Genomic DNA, 11,777 nt, shown 5'->3' with positions numbered 1-11,777 from the left:
CTCCTAGAGAGCAGCCGGAGGCTAGCTGATCTCCCCAGCCAGCTGTGCGCTCTCAGGGCTGAGTGCTTCAGGAGCATTCCAGCTCTGTGCTTGCAGGAGGGGAATGCTTTTTGTCCCGCCTATGCGGAGACCAGGCTGTTCCTCCTTATTTGTGGTGCTCCTGATTAATTTCCCAGGAGGCGGGAGAATAGGGAAGGTTGTTTTTCAGACAGGGATTTCTTCGTAAGTACAACTTGAAAACCCATAGTCTCTGGGGTGAAATCATAGCGTTGGCAGGTCTGCCGAGAGCAGGGGTAAGGTCTCTTTAAGGGCCTGTCTAGGAAGTGATAATCGTTACATCCCAAGGGGTTTAGCACTTCATATAATGAAGTGACCCTGCACTACAAGGCCTTGTTTGGGAAGTAAAGACACATCATTTGCCAACAGTCCAGGTCTGCTGGTGGCTGCAGTGGGCAAAGTTGCCATACAGAAGGGGCTCTTTACCCCCATGCCATCTAACCCTGCTCATTGTTAATGATGGTCACCCAAAAGCTGAAGCACTTGAAAATTTAGGCATAAATCATTGAAGGCCCAATTCTGTTCTCTTTACTCCTGCTTAGTAGCACTTACCCACGTGGTCCGACTGACCTTAATGAGGGCTTCTCACATGAGTACAAGTTAGTATGAACTGGGAGTCCAGAATCAGGTTCTACAAAATTGGCAAAGTCATATTTAAAAGTAAAGGATTTCATTGATTCCTCAGCAATATTGTAACTTAGATTTACAGCCAGTCCATGACAGAAAATTGCAAACATTTGGCACCTGATCGTAAAGATATAGTGGCCCAAATCCTGATGTACCTGGTCATATTTAGAAAGGATAAAGTTTGAATAAAACAGAACAAAGGACTCATGACCTGAACCATGTATAATTAAAATAAATGTGAAAAAATAAAGCAAAGAGTATATAGCAATGGTCTCACTAGTGCAAATGTGCAATTCAGTATTTTCAGACTAGTTCTGTAACACCTGCAGGCTTCCCATAGAGCACAAAATATTGTGAGCCCACAGCACTAAATAGATGAACGATAGGTTAGATTTCGAGTACTGATTCGATAAAGGTTCGTGCATGTGCTTGATTTAAGCTCCCGACTAGGGCCGCTGAACACTGAGGCCAACTACACCACGCTGGCAGCGTAGTGCAGCCTTAAAGAGTGTGTACGTGCAATTTGTGCCCACTTGAGGGGCCCTTTACATTGCCTGAGCACCCAGAATGAGAAGTAGGCTCAGTGTGATTCACTGTAAAGTTAAAGTTCAGCACATGCATAAATCTTTGCAGGATTTAGGTCTGAATTCAACTGGGACGGTCTTTTGCCTTAAATTTAACTCTAATCTACTATTCCTGCTGTGCTTGAGGAAAGTCTTTTATTCACCTTTGAAATTGCTTCAATCTCTTTTCTTATTTTGAGTGTTTATTCGTTTCAGCTGGGCAGCTAATTTAAGTACAGCAGGTCACATGGGAGGTCTTTGCACTCAGGGCTATCCTCATTATATTACAGATGATTCTGGGTACTGATGGATCTATGATTGGCTGATCTCAACATTCCCCGTCTCAGTTTAAACAGCACCTTTAAGGTAGGACAGAGCTTTAATTAATGTTTTCCTATGAATTCTTCTAGTTACCTCCTGTGTCCTGTTGGTTATTTAATTGAAATAGCTACTAAGACAGCTGGTGAACATTGTGGCAATATTAGACTGCTTCCTCACAGTGAAGAACTGCTAGCAATTATCCGGGTTAGTGTGAATCAGCCATGCAGGTTGCTGCTTCTCAATTTTCAGCTGAGCTTTGGACCTTGCTAAATTTGATTTGCCTTCAAGAATACATGCGGGAAGCCAGAAACTCACTAACCATCATCCTTGAGGTTCCTCCAGGGAAACAGGTTGCCTAAACAGGTGGGAAAAAATCCCAAGTGTGGAAACTCATCACTCCAGTTCCCCACTGCATATTCTCTTTAACTGGCCCCTTAAAAAGCACCCTGCAGTTCTCCCCATCTGGCTTCCAGTCAAGTTGGCAGATTTTGCCAGCTAAGCTCTTCCAACGCATCTCACTGAAGGCATCTTGCGGACTGGTCCAGCCTCCCAAGGTTCAGGGTGTGAATTTAGCTCAAAGTTTAGACTATAGTAGGGCTCCGACTCAATCCAGTACTTGATCGAGGTTTATTCCTCCCTAGTATCTGCCAAGCTCTGAAAATAAAACTTTTCTGAGATTGCTGAAAAGGACATCTACTGTCTGATACAACATACATCACACTGTCTGTGGGAATGGTCATCTGCTGCCTTTCCCTTTGTGTAGTCACTTACACCTGTGTAAAGTGTGAGTAAAACACTACTCTTCCGAGTTGGTAGTGACATACGCCCATGTTGCTGTCAGTGACTCAGCATTACTCTTCTTTGTTTATGTGAAGTGAGTGTCTTTTGCACACAATATGGCCCTAGGAGACTGTGGCTGATATTCTTGGTCAGAGGAATAAAGTTTTGATCTTCCCTGGTAAATACAAGGCAAAAAATAATAATAGTGCTCAGACAGAACCTTTTCCCATAATCACAGTGCCCTGTCCGTCTTGATAAATCCCAGCTTGAACTCCGTTGAAGTGGGACTGACAGTCCCCATTCCTTTCTTAAGGTCAGCAGACAAGGCTGTCATGCACTCTTCACTTTGGCAGGCTACCATGTGATCTCTTCTGAGACTTTCTAGGTGACTGACAGTCGGGACAGTCAAGTCAGTGTATAAAAATAGCTTTTTATTACAACAAATTGGGTAATTGGATAACAGGGACAATCCAGCCTAATGAGTAGCTGTGTCACCCCTACCCTCTGACTTGGGGTGCCCATTACACTACTTTGCTGCTGTAGCCTCCAGCCTGGACTGTTCACAAACAGCCTCCAGCCTGCAAGTCACTCCCAGCACTGCAGCCAGCCGGTCACACCTTGGCTCTTACCAGCCTTGGTTATACCGCAGGGTGACCCAACACATCCCCAGTCTTAGAAATGTATGTCCTGTACTGCCCAGCCCTCTCCTGCACAGTACAAATTTATATAAAGTCCGTTATTTCTTTAATAGAAATAATAGGCATACAACTTGCCACCCAAGTGGAGTTTCCCAAACAGTTCAATTTAAACACACTGAATTAGATAAAACAATAAAACAAGTGTATTAACTACAAAGAAAGAGATTTTAAGTGAGTACAAGTAATGAGACATAAAAGTCAGAAATGGTTATAAGAAAATAAAGTTAAAACACTTCTGGTGCCTAACTTAACACGCTATATCAGATTCAAGCAAGGTTCCTCATAACATGCTTTCAGCAGTCTTACTGACCAAACCCTCTAGGTCAGGACCCCTTCTCCCAGAATCCAACTAATGCTTCCTTTGTCGCTTCATGTGCCATCAATGCATTGAGCGGGGTGTGTGGGAGTGTGTGCCTTGTGGGTGTTTGTCCCTCTTTTTATAGTTTCAGTCCTCCCCTTGACAAAAATTTCCGGCCGGGTACCAGGATACAAAAAGTCGATGGGGAAGGATGTTCCCTGCTGCTTTTTCCTCACCTGTTTGAGCCTCCTTTGTTTCCCTTCCTGCTTGATGACTCTGTTTACTGCTTACATGCAAATCAATCAGAGCACACATTCCTTTGTTTGAGACAGACCTGTCTGCCAACCTCACTTTGAAGCATGTGTTGATAACACCATACAGTGGACTCATAACTTCACATAAAAGGTTACCACACATATTTTACCAGAACAATAATGACTAGCAAATTATGAGTTTTCAAATGATAGCTCACAAGACATACTGTGCAAAGATCATTACAATAGCATGTAGGGTGTGGACTCAGGTACATTTTGTCACAATGAGAAAATGTAGAAACCAAGACTGAGCTTTTCAGTGCTGTTTCTAGGGTTTTAGACTGGGCATCCAAATCTCCAAGGCAGCATTGAAACTCTCAGGCCAAAGATTTCAAAAAAATAAAAATGACATTTTAGATCTTAACAACACCATAGCAGAAACCTTAAAATGTACACACAGGCAACAAAGCTACCGAGTATTCTTGTTGGATAACTGTCACCCTTCCTTTCCACACCCATCCCTTCTTACTTGAACCCTCCCTTACAGCAGATGTCTGATTTTTTTAGGCACTGAGCCCGTAAACCCTTAATTTGTCAATGAGACTACTCAGGTGAGTAAAGTAGAACATGCTTATTGTTTGCAATTGTTTTGCACACTTTGGGCACTTATCAATAATTAGTAATCAAAGCAATATAAATATGCGGAAAGTTTGGCAACATATTTAGAGGATGACAATTGTTCCTATTGGAGTCAATGGGCGACAGAATCCTTTACTTCATGGTCTTGTTCACCCCAGACAAGCTGATACTGTCTTCCCAAAATAGGGTCTCTTTTCTGAGCCCAGGATTTTTACCTGCTATCTTTAGATGGGCAATGAGGTGATATGTTAAGTTGAGAAAACCTTGTGTGTTGGGGTTTGTTTTCCAAAACCTGAGAAGGGTTAGGATCTGGATTCTAAGGAAGTTCCAGTGGATTTGGATGAAGTTTCTTAGTTTAAACCCATCTCTACTACTATCCAACTCTTATCGGCCATCTAGAAAAATCTCTGATTTCCTCTGTAAGAGAGTTTCAACACCTTGGTTAGTTTCAGGAAATCCATGAAGGAGTGGTTCATCCTGACAATTTCTGGCTAACTACTTTCCACCCCACCCGCTTTGTTAATAACTGCTACACATGAGGCAAGCCTGTAAAGTTCAAAAGCCCATGAGAATTTCTAGTACAAATGACTATGGCCCAGATCCTGGACTGCAGTGTGCTGTGCCCCTTGCAGCCAGCACCTATGGCCACAACATGGGAGATTGTCTGGTGATCTAGAACCCAGTGTAGCAGCTCGGTCGGTGGGAACAGGGATGTGGGACAGTGACAAGCACACATGGGCTGGTGAGGGGTACTCAGTGCTGGCAGGTGAAAGGGTGGTGATATGGGGCCTTACAACAGGAAGAAGAGAATGAAAGTAGCATGAAAACACAGAGGTCCCAAGGCACAGGAGAGTGATGACATGCAGCTGGTGGAATAGAGGGGTCTCTTCCAGTTCAGCTTAAGCCTTTTGGAGCTGTGCATGGAGGGAGCTCTCTTTGCGTGGTTCTCCCCAGCCCCACATTGAAAAGGGGTCGGGTGAGCTGCCTCCATGCTAGCATTCTTGTCCTGCTGTGTTGTAATTGAAATCAATACATTTGAAAATGTAGAAAAACATCCAAAAATATTTAATAAATTTCAATTGGTATTCTATTGTTTCACAGTGCGATTAATCACGATTACTTTTTTAAATCACAGTTAATTTTTTTGAGTTAATCGCATGAGTTAACTGCGATTAATCGACAGTCCTAGTACGTGCCACTCGGTAATGCAATGCAGGTAGGACTCTGCAGTACTGATCCCCATTAAAAAAAGGAAAGGATCTCTATTTCATGGCTTTGGAGTTACAGCCGATCATTCAGCTCCTTGTTGATCAAACTCATGTTGCCATGGTGTCTTGCTGCAATTAAGCAGTTTACTGGATACTGTTGCTTCGGTTGAAATTAATGAAGTGAGGGGATTTTAATCCCTGGCATTTGACAATTTTACAAAAATAAGTATCAGAGGAATAGAAATAATCTTGACGTTTATGTGCCTTGTCTTTACACATGACTAGTGAATGCTTAAATCTCGAATCACCATTAGTGTGTGACAATCAATCTATAGGCTAAAATATGTGCTTCAGCTAGTTGTCCAAGACTTTTGCATAACAAATAAATGATTCTAAATTGCAGATGGTTTGCTGACAGAAAAGAGGACTTAATTCATCCCATGAATCATTTGCTGTGAATACTTTGCCCAGCTCTAATGACAAGGTGTTCTACTGCCTGTGTGTCTTGGTTATTAACAATGGTCTGTAACAGGATGGCCTGTCTCTCTGGGAGCCAGAGGCCTGGGGTCAGCCAGCCCTGTTCACTAATTAGATGCAGTTGAGACAGGAACAGGTGTTCCCTATAAGGAGCTGAGGAAAGGGACAGACTGCTCCTGGAGAAGTTCCTGGAGAAGGAAGGCTCCCGGTGGTTAGAAAGCCTCAGGTGGAAGTTTGTTTCCTTTTGCAAGTTTGCTGGTTGTTTGAACAATAAATGGAGCTCAGAGGCAAAGGCTAAAGATTGATCTGGGCGTAGCTGATAATTTCCCAGGCTAGTCGGGAAGGTTGCCAGTTTACAGTGCGCGCCCTTGGCAGGTAGATGTCAATGTCCCTTTAGAAGAAGAAAGCCTGCTGGACTGTCTTTGGATGAGAACACAAGACCGAGTAGATAAAGGGCTCAAAACATGCTCTACTTGTCATTTCTGTTCCCCTCTCAAATACCTTGTGTCCATCCAGCCTGAGATATTATGAAAAGCAGATGGTCGTAAATAAACAATGTGTGTACATAAACAAAGCCCATTGGGTGGGTGAGTGTGAGTCCCTCTGGGATTTATCAGCACTGCTCCTGGCAAAGCTGGGAGGAGCTGCTTAAGAATAAAGGCCCTGATCCAGCAAAGCACTTAAGCATGTGCTTTAAACACACAAATAGTCCCATTGGCTTCAGTGGGGCTACTTGTGCTTTGCTGGATTGAGATTCTGCCTCCTGCCCAGTAGCTGAGCATGCTGCCTCCACAACATTCCCAGGAGTTGGAGGTACTCTGCTTAGAAGTCATCCCTAGATCTGACATGCAGCATTGTATAGCTTGCAAGGACACACCTCGCACTTGTGTTGGGAAAATTGGGGAATCCAACAGGATAGAGTTAAAGACAAATATTGTTGCATAAGAGGTAAGAAATTCAGTCAAAAGGAATGTCCAAATTAAATATTGTTCCTCAAAACAGAAGACTGACTGCAGAGCACATGTAAACAAAACAGAGAGACTTATCTGAGCCCTTCTTTCAACAGTTCCAAATACAGACGCTGCTGGCGTGTGGAGTGTATGACCCAAATATTTACAAAAACCTCCGCACACAGCAGGTTTGTGATGCATTATTGGGTAACAAAAGGATACGGTCAGCCCCTGCTTCACTGGGACATTTGTTCTTCACAAAACAATCTCCTCAATGTGTAGCCTAGGTCATATCTCTGGATTGCTGTGATCCCCTGCTGTGGTTATCAAATGCAGAAGGCCAGAATGGAGAACAACCTCTTCATATTAGCCACTCATGTCCAGAAAATTCATCAGCTATCCAGAACCATGGCCCCATTGATGTGTAACCCATGTGCTTGCACTGCAACATTTACTGGTATAAATAAGGGAAGAAACAGTGGGGAGGATCCATGGCTCATTGCACAGCGGGTGGGAAGGGGCAGGGTAACTCCATTAAAAGAGCAAGAAACATCCCATCTGGGGTGTAGCAGTCACCACACATGCTCAGTAGCTGATTTGAAGCTATACAGGCAGCTGTTAATTGCGAACAAACTGCCTGACAGAACCTACTCAGAGTCCCCATCTGAAGGCTGAGCCACCTGAACCTCAGTGAGGCTATAAATAGGGGAAGTCGGAGACCACCTGTGGGAACTCAGCAGCTGAAGCCCACAGGATTAAAAGGTGTTGATGGCAAGGTCCGTGTCTCAAAGATTGTGCCAATCCATATGGATCCAGATAACCTGCTCCCTATCTCACTGGGAGCTACAGGAGACCGAAGTTACTACTGGTTATAAGAGTTAAGACGGCTGTTGCTGAAGAGGTGCAGGGGAGTTGGCCGAAGACCCTGGAATTACTCTAGCTGTAAGAGGCTCAAGGAACATATATACTTTGAATTACACACATTGTAAGAAGGGCTCACCTCATGAGAAACTTGGAGGGAAGTGAAGATACATGTGTGGGTCAAGGTAGACATTTCCTCAATATCTTGTAATAGCAGCAAGTACGGAAGTTTGTGAGCAAAAACACCAAAAGGTTATCACGTAAAAACACGGCTGCTACTCTGAAACACATAATAGTTGTTTATGGGAAATATTGACAACCAAGTCAGATATTGCATATAGATTATTTATACTTATTAAATGTTGGGGTGTTGTTTTTTTTAAAGAAATTGTGTCAGACTCTTTCTCTCAAAAGTGTAATTGTATAACCGTAAATCTCAGTCCTGAAAGGACTGATCTCTGACTTGTGCTTCAGCAGAAGAGTAGGTCAAAATGCAGGAAAGGGAAAGTAATCCTAGATAATATTATCTCTGTCCCCTTACCTGTTACATATGCACATGTACCAGTGCCTCATCTAGTGCCCCTACAACCCAGTAGGTCTTTCCACTACTTAAAAAGATGCTGAATCAAGCCCTTAATGAGTAACTTATTACAAGGAGTAGAGTAGAGCCTGCAGAGGGACTGGGATCCCGTGGGTCCCGCAGGACCCACTGCCGTAAAATCAGGAGTGTGTAAAATGTACTTTATTGTGGGTGGGATTGGGTGGGCAAAAAACCCAACCCAACAGACTGCAGAAATTTACAGGAAAACACTAAATCTCTTGTCAGTTCGTCATAGATAGATTTTCAGCAGTGTAAAACAAGATTTTCTTTTCTTTTCTTTCTTTTCTAAGTTTTAATACTTAAATTTAAGTGAGGGCTAGAAAGAGATTTGATATCTATTATAACAGGAGTTAAAGTATTTTTTACATGGTTTAAGATGTATTTTATTCTTTAATGGCAAATATTGTCTGAATTCCGTGTATTTATATAATTAACCAACTGTAGTAGTTTTTTGTTTTGTTTTTGTTTTTTACCGGCATGGAGGAATCTGTCGCTCTTGTGGAATTTGAAGGATCTTTTTGTGGGACAAAAATGCAAGAAACAGTGAGGGAGCAAGTGGGAATGGGAATTGCTGGGTGGACAGGATTAAATAAATAGCCCCACATAGGGCTCTAGATTGGAGCTCTTCTGTACTCATACAAATAGCCTTATTCATGTGAGTAAACCTTGGTCATGTGCATAGTCCTATTGAAATCAAGGATTGCACATGTGGTTAAAGGTGAAGGATGAGGCCCTGAGATGAGATATGGGGTAGTTGGCGTGTAAAACTATATTCATTACTGTTTAAAAACAGCTGGATAATGAACTTTGGCCATGATTCAGGTGAGTGTATAATAAAAATGGTTTTAATACAAAGTTATGGTTGTGAATTTAAATATAGCTAATGTTGGGAAATTCTCAGTTAAGGTTCTAATATGCACTTTATGTATATTTGCTAAGGTTAGAGATGACAATAGAGTATTTCATTGAAGCACTGGAGCCTTAAAAGCCCACCTGCGCTGCAGGAAGAGAGTGAGGCCACAGAGCTATACAACTGTGAACATCATCCCTCCTCCCAGCCTATGAGAGGAGGCTTTTCAAGGGCAGGAGCCTCCAGCCCATAGCAGCAGGGTGGATGGGTGGGGATAGGTAAGGACACTTGCAGTCCCTGGCCCACATGTTGATGGGGATGGTACATGGGAGGGCTGGTGTACATTGGGGTCTCTTGCCTGTACATGGAGGGACGGCAGAAGTATGAGTGGGTCTCCAGACAGTGGAGTTAAATTAAATGCAGAGTTCTAGGTCCTCCAGTTCCTAGAGAGGAATGAGATGTTGTAGGAAGTAATTTAATAAATTGCTGGATTTCCAGGTTCGGGGTCATTCTTTAGCTCACTGTTCTCTCTACTCCCACAATCCATCCAGAGGGTGGAGGAGGTTGGACTGGAGAATATTTTCTGTCCATATATGTACAGAAAATCCAAATCTAACCCTGACTCCAAACCTAATTCCAGTTTAGGGAGCGGAGGCAGAGTTAAAATTGGTATTGATTTTCCAGACTTCTTTGCATTTAATTTCTCAATATAACCTTAGCCTTCATGGAATTTTTTGCTGTTGACATTTCCTACGGCCAAATCCTCTACTGATGTAAACTGGTTCTGCATCAGTGAAGTCACAGAATTGCACCAGCATACAACAGCTGAGCATCGTGCCCCTTGCTTCCATTGCATGCTTTACTTAGAGTTTTGTTTCAACACTGCGGCTAAACATAAAAAAGGAGTAACACAACAGTGCAATTGCTTTGTCTAGCAGTTAGGACTGCAGTGAGGGTATGAGTTTGCCATTTCAAGACTTGGAAGAAAATTTTATAAAACAGTTCCTTTAATTATAAAGAAAGCAAATTTTTTTTGTAAATGTCTGCCAAAAGGTGTCAGAAAAATCTGCTTTGTGCAAAGTTAACAAATCTTATTGACACTTTATGTGTTTATAAATTGAAGTCTCTGTTTGGAGTACAGTATACTACAAACCACACTGGAGTAAACTTTGACAAACAGGAAATAGTTGGAAGGTTAGCAGTAATACCAATGGGATGGAGTCAGAAGTCTCTCGGTCTTGGCTTTCAATTGTAATCTTTTCCATTTTCTATTTTTGATGGAGGTTTTGGAACTTTAGTTTCATACTTTCTCAGCTTTTCCGTGTGTGTTTTAATGGAACACTCTCCTCTCTTATAAAGATTTTAAAAAACAGGAAACAACATACTTTCATCTCAGTGCCACAGTAGGAAAGTTCACATCAGGAAACAGGATGCTTACAATGCATCTATCAGGACCTGCGTTTGAAAATTAATTGGTTTGCTCTGATTCACTTGAACTTGTGTTACACTGGTGATTTCATTGGACCAGATCCTTGGCCCTGTTCAGAACCCTGTGCACTGACTGCTCTGTGGCACAAAGGGGCCAGAAACCCAGCATATCCAATAATCCAATCCGGGTGGCACAGAGCCAGCATAGCCTGTTTCCCCCTATTCCCTTCACACTTTCCTGCCCAGGCAGCATGTTGGGGGCACAGCTGAGAATGGACATATGAGTAACATGCTCTGCTGCACTCTGGTGATCCTCAGCTAGTGTAAGAGCCCCTTAGGGGCTGTTACTAGCAGGCACAAGCTAGAATAGCCAAGACTACTCGGGCTGAACTCAACACAAAATCAGCCACTCATGCTGCGTTCCTATATTCTGTGCCTCAGATCACTTGCTCTGTTAAGTCAAGCCAGTGGCGTAGCCAGCATGGGATATTTGGGTGGGCAGGCAATGACGGTGGCAGGTGGTAGGAAGGATCAGGGAGGTGATAGACATTCTGGCCAGGGGCCCCCTGCGTGCACCCAGCTCTGGAAGGAGACACCACTCTCCAGTGTGCATGGCTCCCGGCCGGCACCCATCCCCATCCCACTCTGGGCTCAGCTCCTTGAGGTGGCAGGCCTATCTCTTTTTTGAGGATCGCCTCTGCCATGCCGCTCACCTTCCCTCCACCTGTTGCGACGTGTTTGCATGACATACTCATCCAGCACGGTGCTGCTGTCCTGCCCCCTCCGGTTGGGCCGTGTGTGCACCCAGCGTGCGGTGTCCTCCATGTCTGGGTGGGGCTAGTGCTGGGGCTGGAGCAGAGGAGGGGGCGACATGCCAAACCCACATAAAACCCACAGAAATTGGGCTTGTTTTTGGCTTAATTGGCTTGTGAGTTTCTTGTTGACTAGTTTTTGGCTTGTAGCTTGTTTGGCTTCTTTTTTTTTTGAACGGCCCCCAGCAAGCAGGGGTGAGTGGCAAGCTGGGGTAAGGAGGAGAGAGAGTCAGGGGTGCACAGCGGGCCCACTACAGTCCCAGACTGCAGGCCAGGGGGATCTAGTCACAGAGTGTTGGGATTCTTAGGGATTGTCTTGTTTTGCCTTCTTTTGAAATAGGATTAGCTTGATT

This window comes from Mauremys reevesii, linkage group 3 (genome assembly GCF_016161935.1).
Source record: "Mauremys reevesii isolate NIE-2019 linkage group 3, ASM1616193v1, whole genome shotgun sequence".
Classification (NCBI taxonomy): domain Eukaryota; kingdom Metazoa; phylum Chordata; order Testudines; family Geoemydidae; genus Mauremys; species Mauremys reevesii.
The sequence above is the reverse complement of the archived record's forward strand: the minus strand, read 5'-3'. Positions refer to the sequence as shown.